Source organism: Ovis canadensis, chromosome 7 (genome assembly GCF_042477335.2).
Source record: "Ovis canadensis isolate MfBH-ARS-UI-01 breed Bighorn chromosome 7, ARS-UI_OviCan_v2, whole genome shotgun sequence".
In the NCBI taxonomy this organism is placed as follows: domain Eukaryota; kingdom Metazoa; phylum Chordata; class Mammalia; order Artiodactyla; family Bovidae; genus Ovis; species Ovis canadensis.
Window position 1 is genome coordinate 74,214,492 of NC_091251.1, and position 13,421 is coordinate 74,227,912.

Genomic DNA, 13,421 nt, shown 5'->3' on the forward strand with positions numbered 1-13,421 from the left:
AGTTATTGTTGTTTTTCCTAACCTTATTTCCCCAGCCTTATTAAGATACAATTGACAAATTAAAATGGTATATATTTAAGGTATGCAAATTGATGTTTTGATATCTATACATATTTTGAAGTAATTACCACAAGCAAGCTACTTAATATATCCATCACCTCATATAATTATCATTTTCCCTTTTTTTTTTTGTGGTGAGAACACTTAGGATCTACCATCTTAGTAAATTTCAAATACACAATACAGTATTATTAAGTATAGTGACTTTGCTTGCCTAACAGTTTCTAAGAGTGCAGGAATAGGGAGCAATTAACAGACTTTCCTGGATACACATAGCTCTAAAAGAGGCCAGGCCTCCTTCCTTGTGGCAGACTATGACTTTATGGCAGCATGCACACCGAGTGTAATTGTGTCTGCATAGCTTTATGATAGATTAGAGGGGGAAAAAAACCACATTCATTTTTGAAAGAGACCGCCTCCTCCCTTGCCTCTGTTGTCTTCTCTTTGTTCTCAATCCAATTGCTCTGATCCTGCAGTTCCATCATCAGACCACCTCAATATTTAGTCAGTTTCAGTATCAAACAAATCTTGTGACTGATATCTTTCTCATCTTTTGACCTATTTTTAATAATTGGTCCATTTTTCTTAAAAATATAGTGTGATAAAAAGTATATGGGTTTTGAATAGCTGGGCTCAACCTCAGGTCTACTACCTTTACAAATGTGACCTTAAGTTACATAATTTTGGGGTGGGGTGGGGTGGGTGTCTTAATTCTCCTTTTTTTTATTCTACAAAATGGAGCTTATCATTTATACTCTGGAGGATGTTTCTGATAACTGAATAAAGTAACATATATTAAAATGTTTGGGGCATAAAAGACACTCAATAATATCGGTTCCTCTTTTACTGAGAGTCTTGACATAGACAGATGATTCATTCAGAAGTTAATTAAAGATAACTTAATTACAACACTTTATACAGAGGTGTGAGCAGGGTTAAATGATGAACAGCAGATGGTGAAGCACCCAGGAACTAACAGCAAGTGGAAGTTGTTAGCACCCTAGATCTGAAAGGATAGAGGAACCCATGTTCCTGTATCAGCTGAGACATATTGGCATCAGTGTGTGGGAGGCTGCTTGACAAGTTCTGTGGCTTTCAGCAGGAGAAAGCAGCCGCCGTCAAAATCCCCCTGCCTGAGTAGAGGGAGGGAATAAGTGGAGGCAGAAATAATATACATTAATCTTTCTATTTTCAAGTCCTCTGATGTTCTGCTGAGATCTTTTATTGACTGATCCCATGTGGAAAATAGAGATCAAGAAAGCCCAAATAATGCTGTCCACAGCCATCATCTTCCTGGGACACAGGAGACATAGAAGGGTAAATAATAAATCCAAAAGAGCAAATGGAGAATTATCAACACAGTTGCTTTTCTTTACCTTCCACTTCTCTTGCTCCAAAGTTCTATTTATCTACATTGATCACTCTTCTCCCTATTAGCTGTCAGTAGACTGTGAGGCCTTTCAAGGCAAGGATAGTATTTATTCATGACTCTAGCACTTTCTAAAGGATGCGCCGTTAAACAGCCTGGGTGTTGAAAATGCAACCTACTCTATACCTCTTTTGGAAAAGCACATTAGCAAGTATAAACACTCTCAAAGTTCCATAGAAAATGATAGTAATAATAAATATTTGCTTACAAAATTATTTTTCAAAGAATGCCATTAATGTGAAAGCACAACTTCCAGAAAATGTAGTTTTGAAAATTATTGCATTCCTATAACTGCAGATGGTGACTGCAGCCATGAAATTAAAAGACACTTACTCCTTGGAAGAAAAGTTATGACCAACCTAGAGAGTATATTCAAAATCAGAGACCTTACTTTGCCGACTAAGGTCTGTCTAGTCAAGGCTATGGTTTTTACTGTGGTCATGTATGGATGTGAGAGTTGGACTGTGAAGAAGGCTGAGCGCCGAAGAATTGATGCTATTGAACTGTGGTGTTGGAGAAGACTCTTGAGAGTCCCTTGGACTGCAAGGAGATCCAACCAGTCCATTCTGAAGGAGATCAGCCCTGGGATTTCTTTGGAAGGAATGATGCTAAAGCTGAAACTCCAGTACTTTGGCCACATCATGTGAAGAGTTGACTCATTGGAAAAGACTCTGATGCTGGGAGGGATTGGGGGCAGAAGGAGAAGGGGATCACCGAGGATGGGATGGCTGGATGGCATCACAGACTCGATGGACGTGAGTCTGAGTGAGCTCCGGGAGATGGTGATGGACAGGGAGGCCTGGCATGCTGCGATTCATGGGGTCGCAAAGAGCTGGACACGACTGAGCGACTGAACTGAGCTGAACTGAACTGAACTGAATGCCTCATCTAGGATACAGAACATGCTCTACACTCAATAAGCATTTAGCAAATGCATAAATAGCAGGGTTCCTCTAAGATTGGGTTCTGAGTTGGTTTTTCAGAGGAAGTTTTTGCCTTCTTTTCTCTATCCTCCCTCCAGAAACTGCAATCTTGTCTCCTAGTAAGAGTCTGATTGACTAGAGTTCTACATCTTTTCTCAAGATATCTATAGGACTAGCTGCCTGGGGGTGATCTAGCTGTATTATGAATGAAAAATGAACATCATCATTATCAAAATCTTCACCTTTACTTTTTATCCCAAATATAATTCATCTTACTGTGTTTGGGGAGATCTTATTACTCTTGAAAGAAATGGCAGGACTGCTGTAGGCATCTGGATCTGAACTCACAAGATGCCACCTTCCAGACACCTGCCTTAGCTTCCTCCCATACTCTGTCCCTGAATATGTTCCTTTGACATTGATCCAGCTCTACTGGATGATATTTTTCTAGTTTTAAACCCTTCCCAGTGAATGTTGGCCATCATTTTCCTTTCCATACACAGACTCTAGAGCATGGAGCATCATCTGACTTATTCATCTTCTGCTGCTGCTTCTGCTAAGTCGCTTCAGTTGTGTCCGACTCTGTGCGACCCCATAGATGGCAGCCCACCAGGCTCCCCTGTCCTTGGGATTCTCCAGGCAAGAACACTGGAGTGGGTTGCCATTTCCTTCTCCAATGCATGAAAGTGAAAAGCGAAAGTGAAGTCGCTCAGTCATGTCCGACTCTTAGCGACCCCATGAACTGCAGCCTACCAGGCTCCTCTGTCCATGGGATTTTCCAGGCAAGAGTACTGGAGTGGGGTGCCATTCATCTTCTAGATGCAAAAAAATCCACAAAAATGGATGCAATGAAATTTCTGTAGAAACTTCCTTGAGGTGCTATCAGGCCCTCTCCCTATCATCATAGAACCTATTTGTCTTTAAATAACATTAACCTTGAAATTAAATCAAAATTGGCACAGGAGAGCCAAATATAGTGAGTAAAAAGAGGAGAGATAGAGGATTCTTGAGCAGATTACTTCTGTTTTCTGAAGAGGGTTTCTGATTTTGGAGAGTAGAAGAGCCAGAAAGAATAGATGCCAAGAGAAGAAAGACAACTTCTATGAAGAGATAAACCCCTTAGTAATTACCCAAGTCCAGATCTTTTCCTTCCTCTCTTCCTGGTATGGTGACATTGGGAACAGACTGGCAGAAGAAGAGGATCCATCATTATAGAGAAATGTATGCACTCTTGATACTTAGAACAGCAGAGACAATGATCTGAGGGCAGCAGAGACTCCGACCATAATGTACATAGGGTCTAGGGCTCCATTTCCATAAATTCTCTGGATAGCAAGACTGCTTTCTGCATCTTAGAAAGGCTAATCATGTATTTGCATATAAAATTTAGGGTTGTACCCCTCTGGTCATAGAAACACGTCAACATATGCTGCTAAGTCATGGAGCATATGTCAAAGAATGCATAACTCATGCTTCTTCTGGTTGCAAGGGAATCACTGGCTTAGAAATTTAGTTTCTATTATTCTACCAATGAGGGTTTGATCTGGGAAGCAGAACCCTTAGCAGTTGCATGGAAGAAGGAGTCTGTGTAGATATTAGACAGTACACAATGTGGAAGGTGATAGAGAAGTCTGTGAAAGCTCTTGTTGAATCTGGCATTGGACCTGAAGTTTCTATCAATCAGCATGGTTGGCAGTGGAAAAAAAAAAAAAACAAAACACCTAGGCGTGAAGCAAAGGAAGGTGACAACAAACTGGAAGTCAGGTGGACAGAATAAAACCCATGTCTGTATCAAACCTCAGTGATGTGGTGTTTTGCCAAATAAGCTGGTACCCTTCTCCACTAACCTGCACCTGTGCAAAGCCTAGGATTTAGAGAAGCTGAATGTGGTGAGAAAAAGCCTGGAAGAACTCCAAGCCAGACTGCATTTCCTCCTCAGTCAGACAAAATAGCAGGTCAGTGACAATATGTATCTATCATGCTATCCTAACCTTCAGAACACAACTGCTAATTTTCTTCCTCATCCCAAATCTTGCACAGATTTCTCCTATGACCCGTCTTAATCCAGAACTGTATAAGGAAAGGAATTCTGGAAATCATTGTCCTAACTTAAGAGCAGCTGACATGATATAAAACCACAGCAAGTATGCTCATGTTAGAAATTCAGAAAATTGGAAAGGTATCTGAATAGATTTTAGAGACAATATCTATATCAGCCATGGAATTCAGAGAGTGGGTTAGAACACAAAGAACTTTATAGGTATTGAGGTGAGATGGCCATATGTCTACTATTTCTGAAGCTGTTAGTGGGTGACATATTGTGCCTCTATTCCCTCTGTAAAACCAAGGATTTCACTTAACTGCAGTCTGTCCTATGCTTGAAAGTGATTTTTTTTTTTACTCAGCAATTAATGGACTTCTTTATTAATGATGATAAAACTTCTTGTTCTTCTCCTGCCTTGGTATTTGGTTTATTTCCAAAATAGTTTTCATAAGGTTTTAAGGAGCTTTGATAAGAAAGGCATATAGAAATTAAACCAGAAAAAAAAGAATTCTGACAGCTAAAGATTAAACTGCGAGTGCAAGTTATCAGTCTAAAAATCAGGTGCTTTACTGCATGTAAATATTTTTTTAAAGTTTATCTGTACTTGATTCATGGTGTGAGTAGTTGCATTATGAATGATCAGTGACATCAGTAAAACAATGTCACACTACTACAATTATGGTGCATCCAAAATGCAAAACTAATTGCTTAGCTCTTCAGTTCAGTTCAGTTCAATTCAGTCGCTCAGTCATGTCCTAATCTTTGCGACCCCATGAATCGCAGCACGCCAGGCCTCCCTGTCCATCACCAACTCCCGGAGTTCACTCAGACTCACGTCCATCGAGTCTGTGATGCCATCCAGCCATCTCATCCTCAGTCATCCCCTTCTCCTCCTTCCCTCAATCCCTCCCAGCATCAGAGTCTTTTCCAATGAGTCAGCTCTTTACATGAGGTGGCCAAAGTACTGGAGCTTCAGCTTTAGCATCATTCCTTCCAAAGAAATCCCAGGGCTGATCTCCTTCAGAATGGACTGGTTGGATCTCCTTGCAGTCCCAGGGACTCTCAAGAGTCTTCTCCAACATCACAGTTCAAAAGCATCAATTCTTCGACACTCAGCTTTCTTCACAGTCCAACTCTCACATCCATACATGACCACTGGAAAAACTATAGCCTTGACTAGATGGACCTTTGTTGGAAGAGTAATGTCTCTGCTTTTCAATATGCTATCTAGGTTGGTCATAACTTTTCTTCCAAGGAGTAAGCATCTTTTAATTTCATGGCTGCAGTCACCATCTGCAGTGATTTTGGAGCCCCCCAAAAATAAAGTCTGACACTGTTTCCACTGTTTCCCCATCTATTTCCCATGAAGTGATGGGTCCAGATGCCATGATCTTCATTTTCTGAATGTTGAGCTTTAAGCCAACTTTTTCACTCTCCACTTTCACTTTCATCAAGAGGCTTTTTAGTTCCTCTTCACTTTCTGCCATAAGGGTGGTGTCATCTGCATATCTGAGGTTATTGATATTTCTTCTGCAGATCTTGATTCCAGCTTGTGCTTCTTCCAGTCCAGCATTTCTCATCATGTACTCTGCATATATGTTAAATAAGTAGGGTGACAATATACAGCCTTGATGTATTCCTTTTGCTATTTGGAACCAGTCTGTTGTTCCATGTCCCATTCTAACTGTTGTTTCCTGACCCACATAAAAAAGCAAAATGGCTGTCTGAGAAGGCCTTACAAATAGCTGTGAATAGAAGAGAAGCAACAAGCAAAGGAGAAAGGAAAGATACAAGCATCTGAATGCAGAGTTCCAAAGAATAGCAAGAAGAGATAAGAAAGCCATCCTCAGCAATCAATGCAAAGAAATAGAGGAAAACAACAGAATGGGAAAGACTAGAGGTCTCTTCAAGAAAACTAGAGACACCAAGGGAACATTTCATGCAAAGATGGGCTCGATAAAGGACAGAAATGGTAGGGACCTAACAGAAGCAGAAGATATGAAGAAGAGGTGGCAAGAATACACAGAAGAACTATACAAAAAAGATCTTCATGACCAAGATAATCATGATGGTGTGATCACTCACCTAGAGCCAGACATCCTGGAATGTGAAGTCAAGTGGGCCTTAGAAAGCATCACTATGAATAAAGCTAGTGGAGGTGATAGAATTCCAGTTGAGCTATTTCAAATCCTGAAAGATGATGCTATGAAAGTGCTGCACTCAATATGCCAGCAAATTTGGAAAACTCAGCAGTGGCCACAGGACTGGAAAAGGTCAATTTTCATTCCAGTCCCAAAGAAAGCCAATGCCAAAGATTGATCAAACTACTGCACAATTGCACTCATCTCACACGCTAGTGAAGTAATGCTCAAAATTCTCCAAGCCACGCTTCAGCAACATGTGAACTGTGAACTTCCAGATGTTCAAGCTGGTTTTAGAAAAGACAGAGGAACCAGAGATCAAATTGTCAACATTTGCTGGATCATCCAAAAATCAAGAGAGTTCCAGAAAAACATCTATTTCTGCTTAGCTCTTAATGAAATACAAAAGCCACATTTTAATGTTAGGGTTGTGGTTCAAACTGAAAAAAAAAAAAAAATTACATAGTCAACATTAAGGTGACTGACAGCAATCTATTTTTAAACCTTGAAATAGTATTCTAGAACAGATCATAGAGGGTCTACACATCATTTCTACCTCTTATCATCATGAACCACAGAGAATATGTTTTCAAAATCTAGCTGGCTGACTTTCATGGGAAAAAACATGATCCTCAGTCAGGTTGATAACTCATTTTACTTCATCTGGCCCAATCTAAAAATAGATAAGCATTTGTAATTAAGGACAAAGAAAATAAAAGTTTTGCTATAAATATTTACAAATATTTTACATCAGAATTTAATCTTCAATCAGATTTGCACAAACCAAGACACTTAAGGCAAACCTTTAATCTAACTATAGTATCTCTTGGATAATTCTAAGAACATATACAGAGAGAGAGAAAGATACGTATTCACTGGGATGGCAAATATATGTGGTTATATCTAAAAATGTACAATTAAAAATATTTTCCAACGGATTAAGACTTTATCTCTGATCATCCAACTTTTGAAAAGTCATCTGGCTTTCATATCATCCAATTCTTAAAAAAGTGCTGCCAAGATCAAATGCCCTTGTTAAGACAAAAAAAAATAGTTACTGAGGGAGATTCTGGGAAATATTGCTAAGTGGGCGTGCTTTATGTTTCCTCTCTTCTTCATGCATTCACATTACATCAAAGTAAGAACTGCTGGTGTAGGACAGAATTCATAAAACCTCAATGGACTTACCACCAGGTTCTGAGTTCACACATCCATTCTACTCAAGAGCATATGGCAACTTCCTGGGCACCTTTTATCTCCATCAGTTCAGTTCAGTTGCTCAGTTATGTCCGGCTCCTTGCGACCCCATGAATTGCAGCACATCAGGCCTCCCTGTCCATCACCAACTCCTGGAGTCTACCCAAACTCATGTCCATAGAGTCGGTGATGCCATCCAGCCATCTCATCCTCTGTCGTCCCCTTCTCCTCCTGCCCCCAATCCCTCCCAGCATCAGGGTATTTCCCAATGAATCAACTCTTCGCATAAGGTGGCCAAAGTATTGGAGTTTCAGCTTCAGCATCATTCCTTCCAATGAATACCCAGGACTGATCTCCTTTAGGAGGGGCTGGTTGGATCTCCTTGCAGTCCAAGGGACTCTCAAGAGTCTTCTCCAACACCTCAGTTCAAAAGCATCAGTTCTTCGGGGCTCAGCTTTCTTCACAGTCCAACTCTCACGTCCATACATGACTACTGGAAAAACCATAGCCTTGGCTAGACGGACCTTTGTTGGCAAAGTAATGTCTCTGCTTTTAAATATGCTATTTAGGTTGGTCATAACTTTCCTTCCAAGGAGTAAGCGTCTTTTAATTTCATGGCTGCAATCACCACCTGCAGTGATTCTGTCAAATTTAGTATGGGGTTTTGCTTTCATTGGGCTTCCCTGGTGGCTCAGACATAACAGATCCGCCTGCCATGTGGGAGACCTGGGTTCAGTCCCCAGGCTGGGAAGATCCCCTGGAGAAGGGAATATTCTGGCCTGTACAATTCCATCCAATGTATAGTCCATGGGCTTGGCAAAGAGTCAGACACCCTAAGCGACTTTCACTGTTTTGCTTTCATTTTGCAGATAGCACTAGAAATGTTGAGCATGGGAGCATTTGAATCCATAAATTATATATCTTGTCCATCATTTCAGTAGCATCACTCTTCCAACTCTAGGAGATGTATCTAAATAAACTGGTTATTTATTTATGTATTTATTTATTTGGCAATTTTTCATATGTATATGTTGTCAGAAAATCTGAAAAAGCCCCTGTGAGAGAATAATGATAGAATCCCTAATGCCTCTGACCTATTTGCTTCAAAGAATAAATTAGATGTGGGAATCTAACAACTTCAGTGAAGTCGGTAATAATGAAACCACTTGGTTTTCCTGATAATCTTTCTTCATCTCTAAAGTGCCTTGTATACCACAGTCATCAGCCTTCCTTCACCTTAAATACATTTTATTATTGGCTTAGAATTACTTTTATAAAAATACTTATCAAATTACTGTTTCACCCTTAGGAAATTCTAATTTCCTTATTTTAATATGTTGAGAGAAATTCCCTTTTTCCCACACCTTAGCTATCATTCCACATTCAAAGACCTCTATTCATTTAGTTTGATACTTACCCAAATAAGAGTTCTATTTTAGTACTTGCTTTCTCTGAATACTGAGTGCATCTCTTCTGGCTCTGATATCCGGGATGCCAATTTACTTAACACTTTGCAAGTGCTTACTTCAGGCATAAAGCTCTGTTTTAACTTGACCTTCTGTAATTCCACGGATTATGTACTATGGCAGCTATTTCTCTTCATTTTTTTTTTTTTTTTTTACTGCTAAGACTACATTTTACTATTCTTAAACTGAAGAATTATAAGGGAAAATGTTTTCCTTATCAAGTACTGCTACTGCTAAGTCAATTCAGTCGTGTCCGACTGTGCGACCCCATAGATGGCAGCCCACCAGGCTCCCCCGTCCCTGGGATTCTCCAGGCAAGAACACTGGAGTGGGTTACCATCTCCTTCTCCAATGCATCAAAGTGAAAAGTGAAAGTGAAGTCGCTCAGTCGTGTCCGACCCTCAGCGACCCCATGGACTGCAGCTTTCCAGGCTCCTCCATCCAAGGGATTTTCCAGGCAAGAGTATTGGAGTGGGGTGCCATTGCCTAAAATATCGCAAATCCCAGTGCTTCTAAAACCTTCTTTTTTACAGAAATCTCACCTGTACTAAAGGGTTTTCTCTAGTTTACATTGTTAACATCAAGCACAGTGGTATAATCTTCTCCATCCTTAACATCTTCCCCTCTATTCTTAGTCAGGGTTCAAAGTAAACTTTGTAAACCACTGGGGATTAGTTCCCTGATTTTGCCCTGCAGTGGATATCACTTGTCCTTGATTGCTACCTTTGCCATTTCCCCCACAGGGGAAAGGACTTCTCTGATAGCTCAGTTAGTAAAGAATCCACCTGCAATGCAGGAGACCCCTGTTTGATTCCTGGGTCAGGAAGATCCACTGGAGAAGGGATAGGCTACTCACTCCAGTATTCTTGGGTTTCCCTTGTGGCTCAGCTGGTAAAGAATCCACCTGCAATGTAGGAGACCTGGGTTCGATCCTTGGATTGGGAAGATCTCCTGGAGAAGGGAAAGGTTACCCACTCCAGTATTCGGGCCTGGAGAATTCCATGGACTGTTTAGTCCATGGGGTTGCAAAGAGTTGGACACGACTGAGTGACTTTCACTTTCCGCAGCAGTAGCTCTGCCTCTTTGCCCTGCTCCTGTAATCCTTCACTTTGTCTACTTGGATTTATTTTGGCTTTTCCAGAATCTGATTTCAGTCCTGAACATGGCTTTTTACCCTCAAAACACAGAATAGAAACTTCTAACTTCTATATCTAGCTCAGATTTCTGGGATCCACTACTTGAAAACTAATGATATACCAGATAGTCCCAGCTATTCAGAAGGAAATTGCTCCTCTCTTTCCCTCTCTCTGTCTCTCTCTCTCCCATATTTCAAACTATATCATTATCTAACAAGAAGAACACTAGGTAAACATTACTATTCCCTGACTCTAAGAAAACAAAATAGGTGAAGTCTGTTTATGGAAGCAGCAATATTACAGATAGAACCTGCTTAGAATTTCAAATCTTCATTTCCTAATTTGCAACCAAATTGAGGATAAAGAAATTTTCTATTACAGACTGGCAGGCTACAGTCCATCGAGTCTTAAAGAGTTGCACACGACTGAGAGACTAAGCATGCATTTGTGAGAAGAATCTCCTTGTTCCGTGGATGTGGGGAGCTGTGGCTGTTACTCACTGCTGTGGGGCGTGTTCCTGTACTGGGGAGAATATTACCATTATGCAATTGCTACTTTTTACCAAAGAACATGAAAAGGGATTAAAGATTAATAATGTTGAACATTTATAGTTGAGGAGTGCTTATAAATGAATGAAATAGATTTAAGACAAATCAAAACATATTATTTTGTATATGAGGAGCAGCTTCTTAAATCATACTTTTGCTGATCTCCCAAAGGGTTATGTGTACTGTCAACTTTATTACAGTAAACAGTACCATTATTTACTGTTTGTAGAACTTCTATACTGCACCTTTCCAGTAATAAGTATCAGTGGACAAGCTACCCCCCTTTCTGGGATTCAGTCACTGCCTTGTAAAGAGAAGGCTTAAATATGAAGATAACTGAGGCCCCAGCCGACTCTGACCTTTTAAGATTAATACACCAGCTACTCACTCTGGTTTAGAAACTCTCGTGCACTCTCTGCAACCTGAGCAGCCAGCAGTCAGAGCAGATTTTCATAGTCAGATCTACCCATTCATGCACCTTACAATCGGCACTCTTTAAATTACTGACACACTTGATAAGTAAGTTTTTTGAACTTACTTTTGAACTTGTCAGTAAGTTTTTTGAACGTGTGTGAAAATGAAGTGTGGCTCACAGACGTCTCTTTCTCCTGTCACCTCTGGCACCTTCTTGGTCTAATAAACCAAGATCTTGGTCTGATAAAATGTGAATTTCTCTGTGAAACCTTCCTAGCTTTCTCAGAATTAGTTGTCCCTTTATGTCCCTTCATAATATTTTGTTGGTGTTTCTAATATTGGGTCTTTCAATGATTCATTGTATTGATTTTTTTTTTAGTATATCTGTCTTCCTGCTAGACTTTAAGCATCTTAAAAAGAGAGTGTTTGATTTTTTCTTAATACTTGTATTCAGCACATTGCCTTGGTTTATAGCCAATACACAAATACTGGTTAGATAATGAATGAGTATTCTTTTTATATTCAATTTAACTTATGCCTTTTAGGAAGAAGCATAGATCAGAAATAGTCAGAGACACTTTAGAAAGTCTAGAAGTTGGTTCTCCTGCTTAGATACTAAAATTTGCTTATTTTTTTTGCAAGTAACATCAAGGAAAGGTTATTAGACATAATATAGAAGTTTTCATTCTTTACTCTTACCATAAGACTCACTGAATTGTGCCAAGGTTTACTTTTCCCAATTATTTTATTTTTTACAGTTTGCAAATTATCTATATATAATTACTTTCAATTAACTTCCCTCAGCCAATCAACAGACCATAAACTCAGCTTAAGCATTTATGAACAGAGCTTTGTGATGAGAATCTATCCTTACATTAATTGTTAGTTCATTAAAAGTTAGGGCTCAGGAAATGATAGTAGCTGTATTTGAGTTCCTCATTTATGGTTGCATTAATATATTTGAGATAAGACTTTTCAATCAGGGAGCCAAGAATATTAAATGTTTTAAATTATCTTTATCAGAATTCTTAAGATGGGTCTAACAGTAAACACATTCCGGAAGATACTAAAATTTGTTTAATAACTCAAAGTAACCCTGGGTCCTAAAGGAAAGAATCACGTTCTTTTCTGTCACTTGACCCCAGTGTGGGTAACTACACTCCTATTTGTGTGTATATCTACTTGTAGTCTTCTAATGAAAACTATAATCTCAGGCAAGTATGGTTATTTTGAATATATACCTATATCTAGTAGAAGTTGATTGAAAGAAAATAAAATCCCATAGAATAATAAACATGTGGTCTCTAAGGTCTGAAGCAGAAATTTGACATTTTGAGGGACAGTAACAAGAAAAGAAAGAAGTGAAGAAGAGAACTGATAATGTTTGAACTGTACTGATCAGTAAACAGTGCTGCATAAATAGAGTGTGTGAGGGCTTAAAGCTACTGAGTGCCTCAAAAAGAGAGGGTCACAGTTTCTGAATGAAGGATTGGGAAAGTGAAGAGAATAAGACTTTGAGGTGTTGCAGGAAAGGAAAGGTTATAACAGAGATCTGAACTCTAATAAAACCAGCTAGATAAGATTTTGATTTCCTTGGGACTGATAATGAATTTGATAGAACTTAGAAGGCTGGTCAGCAAAACCAGCTGAAATTAAAGAAGGAAATCTGAAGCTCAAAATGTAATAACTTGACTTTTGTAGTATAGACATTAGGTTACGGTGTTGTTAGAGAGAAGAAAAACAGAAATTCAGCACTAAAAAAAGATAAGCTATCAAGCCGTGAAAATACATGGAAGAACCTTAAATGAGCATTACTAAGTGAAAGAAGGGTTTCCCTGGTGGCTCAGAGGGTAAAGAATCCACTAGCCAATGAAGGAGACACAGGAGACATGGGTTCAGTCCCTGGGTCTGGAAGATCCCCTGGAGGAGGGCATGGCAACCTACTCAAATATGCTTGCCTGGAAAATCCCATGGATAGAGGAGCCTGGTGGACTACAGTCCATGGGGTTGCAAAGAGTTGGACATGACTGAGTGACTAGCACACACACGCAAGTGAAAGAAGT